The sequence below is a fragment of the Corvus kubaryi genome, unplaced genomic scaffold, assembly GCF_017639235.1.
Source record: "Corvus kubaryi isolate FWS band 111438036 unplaced genomic scaffold, C.kubaryi_AGA036_p1.0 split3-73, whole genome shotgun sequence".
In the NCBI taxonomy this organism is placed as follows: Eukaryota; Metazoa; Chordata; class Aves; order Passeriformes; family Corvidae; genus Corvus; species Corvus kubaryi.
The window spans coordinates 9,913,812-9,934,251 of NW_024582091.1; the positions used below are offsets into that span (position 1 = coordinate 9,913,812).

The 20,440-nt window shown below is 38.1% G+C and overlaps 1 long non-coding RNA gene across 1 annotated transcript in view; it reads left to right on the forward strand.

Annotated features, from left to right (window-relative positions):
* LOC121659257 overlaps positions 1 to 20,440 on the forward strand; it is a 38,086-nt gene continuing 17,646 nt past the window's right edge. The window contains exon 1 of the long non-coding RNA XR_006014233.1: positions 1 to 826. This is a non-coding gene — a long non-coding RNA (uncharacterized LOC121659257). The remainder of the gene's footprint in view (positions 827 to 20,440) is intronic.

Consider the following 20,440-nt stretch of genomic DNA (forward strand, 5'->3'; position numbering starts at 1 on the left):
TTTGCTTAGAGTTGGGATGATACTTTGTTCATATGCCTTCCTAAACTAAGCATCAATCGGAAGAAAACCTCCAGCAAAGGTATTAGGAAGATGAGCATGGAAATTTAGCTGCTAGGGTGGCTTACAAACAAAGAGTCAAGTGCCTCCCTACAAAAAACAAGTAGGAGTGTCTCCTGTGTACAGGATTCTCATCTCCATCCACAGGAACTATGCACAAAAAAGCAGGAATAAAAATAACCTCACTACATTGTTTTGAAATGTCAAACATATTTCTTCACAAAACTTGTGCTCTTGCCTGGGCTATGCAGACTGTATTGCACGCTGCAGCCGCTCCGGAAAGCAGCCAGTTGCTGCAGAAATTTACAGCATACTTTAAGTAGCTGAGAGGGAAGATGCATGTTCAAGGGGGAGGCAGTGGCGCAGAGGATTAGCTGTGGGAGAGGACTCCTGCCTCTTCTAGGTCAGTGCTCAGCCTTACTCAGAGGTAACAACAACAAAAGTTGCTGCTATCTCATGCCTGCTAGCCCATGTGAAAGGAGTTAATGATCCCAGGCCAATCCTTGGCAGACAAACACCCCACTGTAAAACCACCCTCCCTTCTGGAAGCTTTGTAAGAAAACCAAGAACTAATTGGGCATGGAAAATGAACTACCTTGTCTCTTCTAACCAAGGTCTTTCCAGGCTAAGAATAAAACCAGGTGGTAGGAAAGGGTGAGCAAGCAGCTGCTTGCCTGGAATTAGCAATTTTGAGGATTACCAGGTGACTTCACAGGAGCGCTATAACAATATCTGTCAAGCCCCTCAAGAATCCATCTGGAAAACACAGGTACATATGAGCAGCACTCTATTTGGTACTATACTCAGTATTTGAGACAGAGAGTTATGTCTGAATTGTTAAGACTATTTAGATTTGTGTTAACAATCTGAAGTTCTGGGTTCTCTTGAGCCAAATCTCAAAATAATTAAGGTGCTGGACTGAAGAGCACAAACGTCCTGCTTGTGTTGGGGTGTAGTGAGTTTATCAAAGGTGTGAGAGAGACTCATGCACTAGTTCAGTTTTGCAGGGTTTCTGGAGGTCCTCTAGTCCGTCCCCTGCCCAGAGGAGGGCTAATCTCAGTTGCTGAAGACCTGTCAAGTTTTGTTATCTCCAAGGATGGACAACTTGTTCCACTGCTCAATTACTGTCTCACATGGATACTTCATAAATATGCTTACTTCCAGCATTCAAACTGAACTAGTCAGCAGTCCTGGAGCACAGAAGTACCAGAAAAACTGCTTGACACCGTCAGCATATAAATATGAGAGAAAACCTTTTCTACATTTGCTGTCAGTCAGGCTGTCTCCTGTACCTCTAGGACATTTCTCAGAGTATTGCAGATGCTTTGATGTGATTGAGAATAATACTCCAGGGCACTGAACACAATTTTCAAGGTAATGCAGCTCAAATTTGACACACAGCGTCCTCTGGTTCTGTGAAATTTCAATAGGTTTTTTCAGGAAATATCCTATTTTCAAGCTATCTGTGTCTTTAAGCCTCCTCTGTAATCCCATTTAATGCCACCTGTGGAAAATTTTTTAGGATGAGTTCAGGTCTATATTGGAGAAGCCTTTCCTGGCATAATAATGACAGAGTGTGGGATTTCTTGTGACATTTTTATACTGGAAAAGTTTTAGTGTGTGTGTGTATATATATATAAACATATATATATATATATATACACACAATAATTATACCAGATAAATGGGCTTTCGTCAGAACTGGCATAAGTGAGTCCAAGAAAAGCAGAGCTTCATTGCAAGGAAATGATCTAAACTGAGAAATCTTTTTCCAGTGTGAAGAGGACACAAATAACCTGCTTGTGGCAACCCGAAGAGTGAACTGACTTTTCTGTCCAACAGATGGGGTTTTACAATCACCAGTGCCCAGATTCTCACACTATGCTGTTCATTCATTATAAATCAAACTAGTTCTAGCCACGTGTTAGTACTAGTTAATATTGATAATTCCAGATGAATATATGCATAGATGAATTAATTATTGGCCTTTTTCATCTTTATGAGTATTCACGTTGTTAAGACACACAAAGTCAGCAGTATGATTTCTATCTTTAGCTATATTGCTTAGATATTTAAGAAACATGGGGTTTTTAATTTTTGTTTTCAAGTACTCTAATATTACTTACATCTTGCTTAAAGACAGTTTTGCTGCAAAAATTTGAGAACAATTCATTCTGTCAAATACTAGTAAGCTTTACATTCTTGTGCTATGTTGACTGTTATTCATCTGGTGTAGATGACCTCTCATTCTTCTCTGCATCTTTGGAAGAAATAATAAAACGCATGTCAATGATTGTCCACCTTTTAATCACATAAAGATATTTTGTTAACTTCTCCATTGTGATCCCATATTTTCTATAAACTGACATCTCTTATTGGCTTAACACTGTGGATTTTGCAGAGTTTTCATTTGCTTTGCAACACAATAATCCTCTTATCACAACTGAAAAACTCTGAAAAGCAAATGCAAGTGCAACAGCCAGGAGAGTGATTATGGACTGAGCTGGGATAGCTGGATAAAGAGATATGGACTGATGGCCATTCCCAGCCTTACCAGAAACAGGATCCATTCCTTTGCAGTTTAGTTCCAAATTCTCGTGTTTAAGTCATTCTCCTTTATTGTATCCTTGCCTTCTGCCCTGAATCTTGCATCACTCTCTGCATGCAGTGTAGCCAGGAGCACACATGGAGTGGCTGGACTTCAGTCACTCCCTACAGATGGAAGAAGATGTTGAAGCTTGATCTCACATTATGCTGGACAACCTGCGTGCTGTTACATACAAAATAGGTGTGGTGGTAACATCAGCTGTAACCACCCTGATTGTTGATTTGAAAAGGCTGGGACCTGATCACTCTTCCCAAGATGAGCTGTGAAGGCCTGATCACTGGGGTGGGCTTCATGTTCTAGATTCCAGAGGTAGGGAGGAAACTCCCTCAAGTCCTGAGTCTCACTTAAAAGTGAGAATTTTAAGCATGTTCCTGATGGTGCCCCAACAAGCCTTAAGGTGTGTCTATCTCTTTTAATGCTCACTGAATAATTCTACAACCTGGATTCCTTTTGAGGAGAAGAGCTATAAAATTAATAATTTGGGTACACATGCAGTTAAATCTCTTCTTTAGTCTGTATTTCTTTTTAAAAAACTTGCTGGGCGTTTCAGTCATTATATAATCTTAACATTTGCCCTGGGAACTTCCTGGAAGAGTTATCTTCTGCTACATTTTGTACAAATACTTTAAACCAGTATGAAAAAAGGAAACACACTGAAATGGGCTTGATGGAACATGTTAGTTGCGCAAGAGTCTCCAGAATTTCCCAAAGCTCTCCACTGAATTATTCCTAAAGATTTATTCAACCAGCTATCACAAACTGGTAAAAAAGCTGAAGAAAATAATTAATTGACTGGCATCACCTGCTACTGGCCACATCTTTCCCTTTTGCAACCAGGCTTGAGACACTAAAGCTTTAGCAGGTTTTATATTTGTGGGGGTTTGTTCTCTTAGGTGTATTGAACTGGATGGAAGCCAAAGGTAGAAATGTCTGTAAATTACCACATGTTCCAGAGGAGTAATAATCTCAGAGTCCCTCTGACATTCATAAATAGAAAAATACTACTTGGATGTAATGTCTATCTCATAGCAAAGAGGCTAAGAAAATATTGTAAATGCTGCAGGGTAAGGAAATTAATGAGTACATACCATGCTGTATGCACATTCAAATGATGTGGTCTGGCATGTGCTTAAAAGTGGTAAAAAGGAGATAGAATTAAATTTTCTTCACTAAATTACAACTGTGTATATTAATATTCATAAAATCTCTAAAAAATAAATGTCAGGGATGCTGAATTCATCATTACTTACTCAGTGAAATAGTATATTAATAACTGAGGGACATTCACCATTCTGAAATTCTGATCCATAATATTTTCTTGCTGGGTAAATATGGAGTATTACACTGTGAATAAATACACACTCAGGACTAGTGTGAATGCAAGTTTTCTCCAGTTGTTCCCGAAAGTCACTTTTCTACCATTGTGAAATATGGTTGAGGCCTGAACAAAGTGGACAGGTTACACATAGGGTTGGACCAGACCACAGTGTACAGTGTAGGCACATCATGTGATTCCCCCAAGCACTGGTACATCTTCATCTTTCAGCTATGTAATCGTACAAAAACACTGAACAGTTGTACAAGATCAATGGACATTTTTCCTTACAGCATTATCAGCCACCTCACCTGCAGTGCTGCATCCACTCTGTGGCCCCAACATAAGATGGATGTGGACCTGTGTGCAGGATGTGAGAAGTCCAGAACAGGTCCCTGAAGATGATCAGCAAGCTGGAGCACTCTCCTGTGAAGACAAGCTGAGACAGCTGGGGTTGTTGAGCCTGAAGAAGAGAAGGGTTTGGGGAGACCTTCCAGTACCTAAAGGAGGTTTATAAAAAGCCTTTTACATGGGCAGGCAGTGATAGGGCAAGAGTGAATGTTTTTAAAATGAAAGAAGTGAGAGAGCGTAGTGAGGCACCGGAGCAGGTTACCACAGAAGTTGTGGATGTCCCAAATGTTCAAGGCTGGTTTGGATGGGGCTTTGAGCAACCTGGGCTAGTGGAAGGTGGAGGGTACTTTGTGTGAAACCTTGAGTCTAAGAAATTTATGTGCTACCCAGACTGTGACAGAAACTTTCCTTCTATACATTCTAAGGTCACTGTCTTAGAAGAGCATCTACACTAATGTAGTGGTACACTGATGTCTATGAGCTGCCTACAAAACAATGGGAACAAAAATTAAGCTCAGAGAGATGCTAAGGAAGACTTAAAGAATGGCTGGGGAATGGAAGAGGAGACCCAGGTGAAGAGCTTGGAAAACACAGGAAGACAGAACATCAAGAAGCAAAAATCCATCCAGAATTTAAAAGTCAAGAAGTATGAAAGGAATAGAACATAGAGCACTTGAAGCCTAGCCAGGAAAATGGGTGCTCAGACTCTTTGCACTGTTTCTGCTGCAGTTGTTCTGTGAATAAATACCAGGGTTTGGCAAAACCAAGCATGTTTACAACATTTATATATACATTATGAAGAATACAATGAGACATTTCACTACTGCTGTCTTTGATTCTCTTCCCAACTTAGTTCCCATGATGTCCGCAGAAATCAATGGAAGTAGCTCAATTTTCAGAGATGTAGACAAGACTGGGATCTTGCCCAGGAACATTTATTTCAAAATAGCTGATTGACACCAGATATGAAAGCCCCCTGAATAAGTAATGGATTCTTTCATGTGCCTGCTTGGTCTGTGTGTGTGTTCTGCCTGCTGCTTGCACAGCAGATGCTGTAAGAGCTGCTGGAGGGAAGACAGACACAGCAGACATGTAGCTTAAACATAAGCAGTGATGCTAACAGGGTTTGGGCAGCACCTATTCAGTGAGCCCATTAGCTGTGAAAGGTACTCTGCTGTGAGACAAGCTTACGTCTGACCAAATTTTTTCTCATTGAACACAGATATATTTTAGAATTTTTTATGTTGTTCCCATGGAAACTTTCCCTATGTCACTAACATTTTTCTTGCTGCAGGTCACATCCTATTTCATCTTCAGTTATTATTATTATCATTAATGTAGATGGTGGTTGCTTTATGACTGTCTTGCAGATCTATAGCTTGCATACTCCTAAGGTCACCCTTTAAGATAAAGATACAATTGTCCTAATTGTTAGGATTTAGCTGTCATTCACTTCCTGTATACAATATGGCAGGGAAAAGATCCTAATGGGCTTTGTTGGCCAAAGCAAGCAGGCTGTTTCAAGTAGAATGGTCTAAAATAGCATCTGATGTGGTTTGCATAGGATACTCTGATTCCAATGTCTGTAATTTTCTGATCCCCTATACAACTTGTGAAAATTGTACTCAGCTGTAGTTGGGCCTATTACAGGGTAAAATCCACAAGTCAGTTTGCTGCTTAGTGTTGTAAAAACCTGTATTTCGGAAAAAAATGGCCAGTTGTGCTTTTCATCATTTTGACTAGTAACATTCTAGCTGTAAACATTTTCAGAGTGATGCTGAAAGTGCTCCCATTATGTTTTTCTTTTTTCCATTTATTCCTTCCAGAAGATTTTTGCCTGTCGGATGCAGGTCACTGTTGCCCATGATAAAGCAATTTTGGATCTTGAATAAGTAAAGAAACATATTACAAGTATTTGTGTGTGTGTGTGTGTGTGTACATATGCATGCTTTTAAATAGATGCAGTTCTGCAACTCTTTGGCTAGAAAATAGCTTTTAGCAAAATAGTCCTCAGAGAGGATTATTATACCAATGTGTTGATGAAAATCAGTTTAGATCTGGCCAAGTTACTGCTTGCTGAAAATAACTTCGTGCAAAAACAAACTTCTTCTTTAGAATGAGTACTTAAAATTGAAAAATACTGCACAAGTGCACAGCTAATACAATTACCTATTTTCTCCAATAGCAGCTGTTTCTCAAACAATTCACTGTAATACACAGCTTTTTGCTGCAGGCCTTTCCAGTTCTTTCTAAAAAAAACCAGCATCCTGTGTTTCAGTATACTAAATATGTAATAAGATAGAAGAAAATGCTATACATTTATATTTAAGATATAGAAACAGCGTATCAGTGTGTATCCATGCAATCCTAATGTATCAGACAGAGATCTGGTCAGGACTGATGCCCTGTTTCCTCCTGCTTCTACAGAGGGGTTTACCCTGGCTCCTTTGTAACTTTACAAGGATAGAAAACTCTGCCTATTGACAATGCACTATTGTCAATCATCTGCTACAATTCCTTATCACCCACAACAGAGCATGAGATATTGACATGCAAGGAGTAAGAAGTTAGGCAGCAACTCCCACAAAGCTGTTTTCCCTCTGGTGAGCTGGAAAGGGGGAAATTAAATAGTAAGTTATCTTCTTGTTCTTTCACTATCTTACGGAAAGAGTAGTCCTGACATGTCTCATTTTTACATGTGCTTTTAAGATATTTTTTATCCTGTATCCTTGTCTTCTTGCTAAAATATGCAGTGCCAGGATTTTCAGCCTCTCTTCCGTGCAGAGACATTGCTTCACTTTTGTCATTTTTCACATTCTTATATAAGGTACAGCATATGCATGTGAAACTCATTTGGCTAATAGCTGCCTTCTCTTCTTATTTGAATCTTTTTCCTCCAGTGTCTTAGCACGGTTCTGTTTTTCAGTGCCTGGATGCTTCGGAGTGTGATACAATTCTTGCTACAATTTGTACTTTTCACACGAGATGTTGGGCTCTTTTGCTGGGTTGGTAGCAAACAGGAGGCAGGTCTGTGAGTGAGGACACTTTTCAACCTCCAGCCACAGAAGAGAGCATCCATATTGACAATGCCCCCTTAATTCTCAGTGGCTTTATTGTTAGATGTATTTTTTTCTAGCATTCACTGAATGTATTTTTGTAGCAATACAGAACTCATCACAGTGGAAGAAAAAAACATTTTTGAGAGAGCTCTACTTTTCTGAATTTATGCTTCATTGAAATTATCAAAATAATATCAGGATGAGAAACGTCTCTCTCATCCCATATTTCATGTACCCCTTCCTATGCGTCTTCAAGCAACTAGCATATTTAGTGAAAGAGCATTTTCATTATCCTTTTCATTACCTTTTGAAATGGTAATAAATTAAAAACAGTTTTTTAAAAATGTAGTTCTGACAGAAAGCAGGTAATGACCCATAACTGACTGTACATTTTATTCTCCTAAAGCAATGACCAGAAAATGCACATCTTTTTCAGATCTCTTTCTGACTGTAGTAGAAGTAAGAATATACCTTTTTTATACCTCCTGGTTCAGAGAAATCCCCAAACAGTACCTCTCATTTCCTCAGGATATAGTGTCTACAAAACATGAAACCATGTCCTGCATTAGGATGCACAATTCATTATGCAAGATAAGACAAAGGTATATAATTACAAACTGTTCTATCTCATAAGTATAGCAATATATTGTACTACCTTTAAATATTCCTCTTTATTGGGGTATAAGACAAGATCAGACACAGATCAAACAAGGTAACTATAGTGTTACTCCAGTTGCCACAGATCCCACACTATTATTAGAGGGATTTATTTAAACTAATGTTTACTCTAAATGAAGACCCAGGGGACACAAATCTATGGTCTCTTGGAGGTCTCTCTATGGATTAAGTCAACCTACAGAGTGTCCAGGAAAGGAAAAGATATTCAGAAATAAACTGGGATTCTTTTAAGAACAATTCACTTAATGAAAACAAGAAGGTTCCTAAGCCATTTAATTTCCATTAACTCTAATTAATCAGAATGATTTTTCCTCATTCTCTAACACATTTTAAAGTTAGGTTTTCTTTTAAAATGTATTTTAAAAGCCAATCTATTTATCTCAGATGCCCAGAGTCTGCCAGCTCTCTGTATTCGCTCCACATTTACCATGGCTCTATCCATTGACATATCCTATACATTGGGTTTAGATTGTAACATCCTCCACTAAATTTCACAAAAACAATTTGCACAGACTCGCATAGCCCAGAGCCCTTATCATCTATGCATGACCATCTCAGCTAATTTTAACTTGCAGAGTTTCTTGAATACTCTGCAAACCCTTAGTTGCCATGGAAACCCCTGCACCTTCGTGTGCACATATAGAACTTCCACAAGGAAATCCACACAGGGAAATAGTGCCTGTTTTTAGGTTAAATGCTAGTTAGAGACTACGAATATTAAAGATCTCTAAATTACCAGTATCTATGCATTTCAGAAAATGATGTGGTTTCACCCACAACAGACTGTGTGAAATGATACTGGGTAAATGTCCGGCAAAATAGAAAGAAATTCACGCTTTGCTATTGTCAGCCTGGATAACAGAATAAAAACTTTGCAAAATTTCCATTAAAAAATTACCATTCTCATTAAAAAGTCATCTTGTCCATGGTTATCATGTTAAGGATAAGCACTAAACAGAATAATGTTGTTTTCACTTGTCCTTGTAAGATGCGACTTCTCCCAGGCAAGCAGGCAGCTGGAATTTTGAAATGATGTATTAGTAATAAACACTTCAGTAAACTTTTTAATACTCATCTGAACAAAAATCATCAGTTGAAATAAACAGTGCAAATAGAACCACGTTGAAGCATTACTCAGTAGCCATAAATGTGTGCTATTTTTGGTGGCTTTTTTAGCAAGGCCAGACTAGAGACATACCAGAGAAAAAGGGGAGAGAGAAGGAATATGAGCCAACAAATGTAGGTAGGACTCTTCTAGATGGAAATTATCATGGGGCTCCATTTTAGTGCATGTTTATCTCTTCTGTATTGATTGTATCAAATGGATACGTCTGTGTTTTTCCTGCCTTTCCTTTATATTGAAATATATTTAAAAATATATTATAGAATATTATAGGCAGAAAAAAATTAATTAACCAATGTAAAGATCACAAAGATTGTCCTTTATCTTTCCACTGCACTGGTTATAGATAATGTTGCCTGAACTGTTTATCTTCTACCGCCCCCTGGACCTGGCTGTTGTTGCAGTGGGTTAAATCTACATTAGAATTGGTGCATGTCTGACCTCTGTCCCTGGTATTTTCTGACTGTTTCAGAAACCCTGCCTCTTTTATTTCTACGTTTATATGTGGGAGACCACATTATCTATTTCCAATGGCTACTTTTGGTTTAAAGTATTTGTATAGCATTGTAAGCAGATAAAACAATGCCTATACTAAGCATTATTGCAATGAATATAAATATTATGGCTAAATCAGAAAATGAAGAACATTTTTTCTTTGTTTTTTTTTATGGTTTTGATCCCAGCTTACATTACTTTGTAAGCTATTGTATGAATTTTAATCAGAATGATTTAAAATTTTTTATATAAAATAAATAAATATCTGTGGTGCAGAGATCACTGGAGTCCATTAAGAAATAACACAAGAGATAATCCTCAATCAACTTCAGAAGATTATCTCTTCCTGATAAGATACTTCTTTATTGATTTCTTGCTTACTAAACTCTCCAGGGTCTTTCCATAAGGGATGATTACCAGCTTTTAACTAATGGCATTGCAACATCACTTCCACCTTCCCTTTCAACAATAAAATGTAACAAAACAAATCATCTGCAAGGGAATATCTGCTGCAGAATATGAAACCGCTGTGTTCACCTTTATGTTAATGGGCAAAGGTCGTGAAAAATGGAAAACAAAATCTTTAGCAATTTTAATATACATCCCACCTGATTTGAAAATGAGCTCACTGTTCTGAAAGCATTTGGTATCCTGCATATGGGATTTGTTTATACAGCTGGTTTTCAGTCCATTGGCTGATGATGACATCAAATATAATAAAAACAGAACACACATCAATATTATCATCTTTTTCCTGTAATTAAAACCTTAATTCCATTCTCTACCTGAAACAGAGATGTAAGAAAAGCAATGTGAGATGATAAACATATGTATCCTTTCAGAAGTTAGACTTGATTAAAAGTTCTCATTCGGGTCAGTTGCCCTCTTCACCAAAATGCTACAAATTCAATCACCCAAAAAGCACTATGCATAATAAATGTATAAACTTTTTAAAGTTCTTTTGAAAAAAGAAAGTGACTAACATGCAGAGGTTTGAATCCTGACTTGATTTCTTTGCTATTAACTTTCAAGTGAAGGAGGGTGACTCAGTATGTCCTTTGACAAAAGCAGCAATGTATGGCACAATCCCAAAAAATTCCATCCAAGACCATGAAGAGATGTTCCAAGTAATAACAAACCATAATAGTATAATATGACAGGGAGGTGTATTTCATTTTGGTTTTACAGGTGTAAAAACTTAGGGAAACTAGGGTACCAAAGATCAGGCAGGGCATCAACAAAAAAAACAATACAGAAGCCCTGAGTCCTGAAGACTAGAGTTCAGAGAAATGAAATTTTCATATTAGTATCATGCCCTTGTAGGATGAGAAGAAGTTTATGTGTTGAATAATGCTATGAAGATGAAAGTCACTACTTTTTTGAAACTAGTTGTTAGGACATTTGGCCTCTATGCTGAAGACGCTGACTTCCTGAATAGTTTGAAAGATTTTTAAAGTAAAAAAACCACCAAAGAACATGTCAGGAGATATCCTAGTAGCTCATGGAAAGAAAACTCTTTTTAAGGGTTGTGAACATCGTTCTTGTCTTTTCTCATGTGTCTGTGCCTCAGACTGCATCTGGATTTGCATCGCAAAAGAAAAGTGACAAGTGAGGAATAGAAAAGTTCTTCTCCCATAGATTTTTATTTGATCCAAAGGGATGAAGTTGGAAAAGAAAGCACATCCAGTATTTCCTCTATGACAGCTACTTTATTAACTTCCCTAATCTTTTTCTTAATGGTTTCATAATATTTTCTTTGTGGGTCTTGGAATTTTGGGGGTGAATTGTGGGCTTTGTTTGTTTGTTTGTTTGTGGGGTGGGTTGTTTTGTTTTGTTGAAATCACTTTGCTAGAGGAGGGAATGGAGAGAAGGAAGATGTCAATGGAAATCATGTTATCATGTTGCATTAACTGTAGCTGATGTATCGGACAGTTTCTGCTGAACTGGGACAAAAGTGAATCCATTTGGAGGATAATCTTTATCTCCTTACCTTTTGACAAGAAGCTATACTGCTGCCAATACCAATTTGAATGTTAGCATATGTTTTTGCACTTGATGTCTTTAGCTGTAAGCTGAGCTACTTAGATTCAGGTATTTTTTCACTGTCTAGGTAGGTGCTATTGAACCCTCAAACATCTGAGCAATCCTCTGCTCCAGAAGCAGTTACGTGCCAGATAGTGTTTAATAACTGCAACCACAGGATGCCATCATGGGGCATCTATACAACCTCAGCATTTCAGCCTGCAGCTCTTGTGATGCTCATTCCAAGCAAAGGTGGGAAAGTCAGGCTGACTGCTCCAGGGCAGGCCGGGTGAGAAGGAGGGTAAGGCTGCACAATCAGAGCATGCCCAGAGGAGGTGAGCAGCATCTCACACACCCCAAATTCAGCAACTTCCACACAACTCTTCCTCTTGCCACTTTTGCCCCAAGAGCTCTTGCATGTGCTTTGCACGCCAGTGATTACAGGCCATTTCAAGACTCTACATCCAGTGTCGATTGTAGATGTTTTTCTCTACCTCCCTCTCTGCTCAGTCATTAATCACTTTGACATCCTCATCCTCTCATTCCTCCTTTGTTCTTTCCTTTTATCCTTCTTCATGCAAAAATAAAACCGTTTCTTATTTTCATATTAATTCTTCTACCCTCAGTTCAAGCCTCTACAATATGTTAAAATTTCTGTACCCCAAAAAGGACCCAAAAAGATCCCAAGTGTCAACACTGTATTTTATTCACATTCAGATGCCTCCATTCATATGTTGCAAATGGTTTTCTCATCTGCTCTCCATCATGTCTATTAAAGACTTCAGGTCCCAGAAGCAGAAATTGCTCATGGGTGTCGAAAGCCTAACTGGGAGGATCAGCACTCTAAAACTGCTACTAGAAGGATATTTGTAACAGTGATGCTTAAAGATTGTAATTGAGTAGATTTGCTGGTGATTTGCAAACATAATACTGAAAAAAAAACCAAAGGCAAGATTGGTAAAGCTTAAAACTCATAACAAGTTGCTGAATTACACATTGACACATTATGATATGCAAGGGAAAAAAAAGTATTCAAATCTTGAACAAATCTTGCAAGTAAAAATATGACATAGATTTCAGTGCTGAGTTATTCAGTTAAAACACATACTGATCTTTCTCCTTAAAAATGTTGGTAATCTTGTAATAAAACCTACCTCAGGCAAAACTCAGCCTACCAAAATTTTGTCTCTGAGGAGCAAAGCCACTCTTGTCCAGTAGAGTAAGGCCGATAAAGTTCAGTTGTGGCTTCTCACAGTGAGTAGACTCTATGGACTGAGACATGAGGCAGCAGATTAGATGGATGAAGAAAACATTTTGATTGTTACTGTAGGTACAAAAATGCTGTTAGTGAGGATCTTCTTGTTATTTTTCTAAGTCCGTGAGAGACTTTTCTCTCTCACAGAAGAGGTAGCAGGGAATGTAAACAACCAAGCCACCTGCAACCTTGGAAAGTCTTGTTTATGGTATAGTAGAAAATATTTTGACAATGGATGTTTTAGGATTTTGGCCAATCGCCCCCAAGGGGTGGCTGGTCCTTTGTCCAATTAGACTATGAAGAAAAAAGTCTATAAAAGAGTTTGTAAAATAATTAAATAAATCAATCTTGCTGCACAATTCCTGCCTGCTGGATCTTCTCCTCCTCCCTATAGCTGTGGGACACGGTGATATACCGTAGGAACCAGGCCTGCGGTAATATGTTACCATGTGTACAAGGTTCGCCAAAAGACCAGGGCAGCTCCTTTGTAGCAAGTCATAGTTCCTACAGCCTGTGTACCTGTTAAGGAGAGATGAGAAACAATGAGATGGTAAGAGTAGTTTGTTGCTTCTACAGAAGTGATTTCAAACATTCACTGGTGTTTCACATACATCAAAAAGCAAGTAAATGACATACAAAAGATCAGTGAATTATGTCCTCAGAAACCAATGGGCATTTGTTTTTGTGGTATTGTCTCATACTGCAAACTACATTCTCAGCAGGTCCGATGTGTCACGCAGCCTCACGTGATCATAGATGCTTAAAGAGAGATGTCTCTTAATCCACGTCTTAACTTCACAATTTTTTCTCTACCTCTTCTACACAGTCTTACCACACAGCCTCACTGCCTTGTCCTCATGATTGTCCCCCTCCTTCTGTCATGGACTTTGGCCTTCCAGCAGCCTCAATATTGAACTTGACCTGAAAGTGCCGTGACAACAACTGGGTCTAGGCAGGAGCAGGCAGTCCTACCCAGCTGGCACACCCAGCTCTGGGGCAGGAGGTATGTGCCATGTGTGCATGGGCTTCTATTGCAAAAAAAGCAGTGTCCACAGACAAGAGAAATTCAACCACATGTGAGTAAATAGAAAGAGCACCCTCCTTCATGACAGACACTGGGAGTGGCATTCAGTATTTTGATTTTCACTGTTTCCATTTTAATTTATGCTGACTGTTAACTATAACACTTTCCAGACACTTTGTTCACATTTTCTTTAAACCACCTCAGTTCAGCAGTCCTCAGCATTGTTACTTCCTTGTTACCTTCCTCTCCTCTGACCTATTTCCTCATCTCTTTTTTGCCCTATATTTATCTTTCTGTCAAGTAATTCTCTTTTTAAAAAGTCAGCCTCAGGAACTGAAACATCCTTCCAATTTACTTCATGGAGAAAGAAATGAAAATCGTGGAAACAGCAGGATATTTTCACAGAGTTCCTCTGCTTGTAAGATTTATCCTTTCCTTAGATGGCTTCTCTCTCTCTAGACTATTTTGTTTGTAAAAATTTTAGAAAATAGGAGTTTTTCCTAAGGTTTTGTGCATGGTGATAAAAGGGCACCCAGAGTGGCCTATAATGCACTGCAATATGCTCTTCCTGTTGCTGTTTTTCAACATCGCAATCCTTAGAATATAAATATTATATTAGAGATAACGAAATGCAACCTCCTGGCATAGACAGTACTCCACTTAAAAGGTGATGAAGGTGTGAATAGAGTCCAGCTGATTGCTTACCAGAGTGGGATAGAAACTTTTAGCCACCAGATGATCATAGAATATATTACTCATAAGTACATAGTATGTGATAATTGTTTAGTATATGTAATTGTCTTTTGTAACATCTGATCAAGTAATTTAGAGGATGCAAAAGAAAATGTGGATATTGACGCTGAACACCTGTACATTGTGTGTTAATTGGTGAAGGTAAAGTTTCCAAAAGCTTTCATTAGCAGTGTTCCTCCAAGCTTCTTTTTTTGCTTTCCTTCTTATTTCAGCTTCTGTGCAGTTCAGAAAGAAAGAATTATCCATCAATATCAATAAATTAAATAAAACAATACGAATGGGTAAGATCTTTCCTTATGTGAACAGATGACCATCGGATGCTTTAGTGAAAGGGCATCTAATGTAAGAACTCTGAATCTGTCCACTTCCTCCAGGGCTGAGCTCAGTGTTGCAAAACAGCCACTTTTTCTCTTCCGTCTCCTGCACACTGCCTCACATGTAAGGACAGCCACACTCCTGATGGGTTTCAAATTGCTTATTAGGTGCAGATTTATAAGATAAAAAGCAAGAAAAAAAGCACAGTTACCACAGGGTGCAGAATATACAGCACAACTATAGATGGGTATTTTAAGGGAAACCATGGAGCAAAAGCCAGCTGCTGCAGGGTGCAGATGACAAAGCCCAAGCCGGAGTTCAGGTTGCCTTTGTGGCAGCTGTCACACAATACTCTGCAGCTGCTTCCTACTCCAGCTTCTCAGATTACCACTGAATGCATAGCCCAGCTGATAAATATCTTTAGTAGTATGAAGGAAAACAAATTATTTGTTTACAAGATAAGGCATGCTTGGGAAGTTTGTATTCGGTAAATTATGAAGTCTGTTTTGTCATACTCTGGTTTTGTGGTTAGAAAGTAAGTTTGGGTAGCTAAAGAAGAAGTGTTACGAAACAGTGTTATTAAGCAATCCTGAATTTAGAGGAGTGTACAGATACAGACCAATTTCTGTTTAGTTTTAGATAGGTACACACAGTGAAAGAATACCATTAGCTGAAGTTTTCATCCTGTTGCATATGTCATAAGTTCAGCCCATGGGAAAAATGGGTCGCTACTTCTACCGTGTCAAGAAAACATGGCAAATAAGTGGCTCATACAGTGCTCACTGGTTGCTTTATGAAACAATTTCATGCTCAAATCTGGTATAGAGCCAGAAATCCTAGCCTGTACTAATTGTTTGCCTGATACAGCACACAACCTCAGCACTCTGACCTGGGATACTCTAACACGTTGATGTTCCCATTCGGTACAGGGCCAGCATATTAAGCCCTCATCTCTTCTTTTGTGCATGCAGCTTTTGGTGAGGTCATTTTAGGGATAAGGGAGGTAGGGGGTCCACCTCAAGGTGCTAGTTCTTAGGCTGTTCAGAACAAGAACCTCATTTGGGAATGCCATTGCTCTCTTTTAGATCTCATGGCTTAGTTTCCTCAGGAAAATGAGTTTTGCTGTGATTAAATACAGAATGGGTGAGATGAGGGAACATGTGGTGAATAATGAGATCTCACTCCGACATGGAGGTGACCCATGAGCATCGGGAGATATGCCTGGAGTTCACAAGGCTGCAAATATTCCCAAGTCCCCCAGGACAGACAGAACCTGACTTGTTCTTAGAGTTTCAGTTTATACCAGGGCTGGGACCATTCTGTTTACAGTGCTGTAACAGTCCTTTGGATAAAATCCTGATTTTACTGAAACCTGCTAACTCCTCCAGTCCTCAGCAGAGCTAGAGTTTTAGCCTTTATTATTTTTTCCCCTAAATACATATACAAGTGTACAAAAGAAAGAAATCAGAGATATTACGGTTCTATGTCCATCAAGTCACTGAAGATTTGCTTCCCTCTACTCACACCAAGAACTGAGGCCAACTGTTCATTTTTATTTAAACTGAATACTGTGACTTTCAAAGACAAATAAAAATGTGGGATTTTTTCATAGTAAATTGGTATTAATTTTTTGAAAAATATATTTGACAATCAGAACTTTTTATTCAGAGTTATTTCCAGTTAATAGTTTCTGAATGTCAGTTTTTGTGTCCCAGTTGGGGAGGAGAACAATCGCAGAAGCAAATAGAAAATCCAGTATGAATAGTTGCTGTGCTAGATGTATAAATGCTTTGGAGAAGGACCTCACCACTTTATGTTGTATATATCCACTAATTATAAATGTCTATTACCAGACTCCTAAGTATCCATCTGAGTTTCACTCCCCCTTTTTTCCTATCTCTCCCATCATCCTTTGTACTTGTAGTGGTTTGGTCCAAAATACTCATACTAACCTATGACAGTACTTTACCTGATAGGGAAGGTGAATACATTACTGTTTTCACAGATGACAACAGTGAAATATATTTCTTATTTCTCATCTTCATTCCCAGAGACTGACCCTTTAATTAACCAGATGAAGTTACACTTAGTATCAATTCAGAAATTCTAAAAACCCTGATTGTTAACTTTATTTTTTTAAGTATAAGCCCAAGTCTATTGTGAAAAATATACTATGGACCTCTGAAAGTCACTTCTTCCCATTTTTAAATAAATACTGAATTAATTTTAAAACCTTAAATAATAAATTACTAAAAATTCATTAAGAAATATGTCATATTTTAATAGTCCTGATTCTAACTTCTGATTTCCTTGCACTCATATCAAATCTTATAAAATACTGATTTTTTTTGTCAAACCCTTGATTTACATAGTAAGGAAATAGTGTATCAATGTTACAAAATCCATACACTGTATCCTTCTGAAGGCAATATTCTTTGCAGTGCTTGTTTTGCTATGCACACAGTTTAATGCCAGAAAATATCAACATGATAATAGCTGCAATTATGCAAAAAAATTTAGAAGGTAGAATATGTCTGCGTATTAATAAAAAAATTAACAAAAAGTCTGATACACCCATCCCTTGTAAGATATTAAACAATGTGACGTAGACTCCACTTACTCTGCAGGCTATTGGAAGACTACATTTAATGCCTTTGCTGTCTCAAATAGAGCTTTATATCTGTTCAATCCAGTTTGCCTTTCAGGCATTTCTAGAGATACTTAAAATCTCTGCACCTATATAATGTTTTCTGGCTGAAAATGAAACCATTACCACACTGAGTTTTCAAAACTGCTGCAGTCTTAGGCATTTGTGCAGGCTGCAGTACTTTGAGGAAAAGTGATAGCTGTGAACAGCTCAAGAAGTGTTTTTTTGAATACGAAGATTCACAAAATGTACACATCTGTAATACTCAAAACATGGAAGTATATGGAAGATAGACTAGAGTCCATATACTACTTCCTCTTTGTTTATATGGCATGGAATTTTATTTAGGATTTTTTGTTAGTAGCACTGCACTCACACAGTCTTTAAATCAGTGTGATGAGATAGCACAGCCTTACCCTGTGTGGTAACCCTGGGCCTCCTAATCTCTTAGTTTATTGGAGGCATAAAAGAGCTGAACTTTTAAATTCACAGTGTAAAAAGAAGATCTTCAGAGTATGTCAGAAATTCTGATTTTTATGTTTTTCTAAAAACCACCTGTCAAATCTTAGAATGTGATGTATTAGTATTGCTGTTATGTTGTATTCTTTCTATATTACTGTAATCATAGCTCTGCTATTAAAACCTTTTTTTTTCCTTTAAATACAATATTATTTTTTTAAAAACATAACTGAGGGGGTTTTAGATCCAAATCTCCTTTTTGCACTGTTTTTGCACAGTGTAATATTCTTACAGGATCTGTCCTGAAGATTACCAACCAGTCTACTCTTGCTGGATCCTCTTTTAACCTTCTGATTCAGTTACATTCTAAAGCTTCCTTTATTATACCAATATTTTATGTGCACAACTCATGGCACTGATATTTTTCTCCTTTCCTTTAAGGTGGGATATCAAACTATACTGTTGTTATACCATAGTGGTCATCTGCTGGAGCTGTACTCCCTTATCTTTGGTAGAACATTTCTCCCTGTTCTTAGAATTGAGATTTGGTTGGCACTCCAGATCCTATATAGTATCTTTCAGAAATGTTTAGGAAATTATATGACTGGTTAGGGAAAATTCATGCCAAGCACTGCCATGCATACTAATTTTTGACAAACACAACCTTTTATCCATCAGCTCATTGCAAGTTCTGAGAATTCACTACAAAGAAGGAGCCCCTGTTGACAGGGGACTTGAACTTTGGAGCCTGTGCAAAGCATGAAGGGACATATTTGTTTTCATACTGGGATGGATGTTTATGTAAATCACAAGGTAAACAGGGAAAAACTGAAAAATGGCTGGTTTATTGGAAGAGACTTGGAGTCATTTCCCACTATTACCAAACTTGTTCTCTGTGAAGCTGGTATTTATAATCTTGATGCTGGCACTCGTAACAGGCTGTTAAGGGGTTTGAAAGATCTGTTGTCATGTTTGCTCATATTCCATAATATGCTTTGGATAGATGATTCCCACAGGTTTAAACCATTTTTCTCACTCAAAGAAAGGGTGGGATTACCTGCTTAAGCCAAAAAGGATACTCAGCACAAAGATGTTAGAAAACAAGTGATTATTGAGCTGATGATCCTGTTACAGCTGTAATGAAGTTGGCATTACAGTCCTTACCTAAGCCAAAAAGTTGACATAATTTTCTATAAACTGAGATGAGAAAACTCACAGCATACTTATGATCCAAAAAAAGAGATTTTTTCCCCCCAAGTTTGCTTTTAAGTGTCTAATTTCTAAGTTTATCCATAATAATGAGAGGTCGATTGATTTAAGTAATAAATTCTGAGACAGTGTGTCTGGCAGCTAGATTTCCTGAAATTGCTGATCAAATTATTGCAGAATTTGTAGCTGAAATGTTTAGTATATCTTATGCAGTGGTAAATTACCTTTTTTTTGGCAGTGTATTGAAATAAAACTGTTATATAGAGAAACCTGTCTTCTCATTTAAATAATTATTGACCTACTTTTTTTTTTACTTTTTTTTTTAGTGAACCTGATGGCAAAAACTGCACACTGTCAGTAACACAAGGCTATCTTTCTGCATAAAATGACTGGCTGCATTTTAATCAAGAAATGAAAAGAGTTCAGTGACAAAAGTAATTGGACTCAAGAAAAGACTTCCAGATGAATAAGAATGGAAAAGGTTAAGTTCTAAAGGACATGAATAAGGAGAGACATGAAGAAGTAGACTGTTAAGGGTAGGATATTTGCCACCTGCAAGCTGTGGGAATTCTCTCTCCTTCCGTCCTCTTGAGGACCTTTGTAGGAACCCAGAAACTGGAAAAAATGTTCAGTCACTTGCCTAAATCTGCTGTGTCAGTCCAACATTTGCCTAAGTCCCTTTAATTTAAAATGCATACACAGGCTGCACCCTTTACCCCACACAACCTGGAAGCACCTTCTAACTCCCTTCATAAACATTTTCCATACTTTGGAAGTTCATCATTATAGTTTGTCAGGGAGAACAAATGAGACCCCTCAGAAGTGTTTGGCAGAGCCCACAGTCTACACCTAACCTGCCTGACAAGTGACCACAGCCTTGTAAAAGCTGCTCTCCCCTCCTTCTCCTTCAACTGCACTTGAAGGTGATGCTATGGAGAAAACAGAAGCAGAGAAAGGGAGAAGTGAGTCCCACCTTATGCAGCTTGAGAAGAACCCTTCTTCCGGATATGTTGGCATGGCCCCTACTGCCTCTGCCAGGAAAAGTTCCCCATTGTCAGTCTCCAATTGCT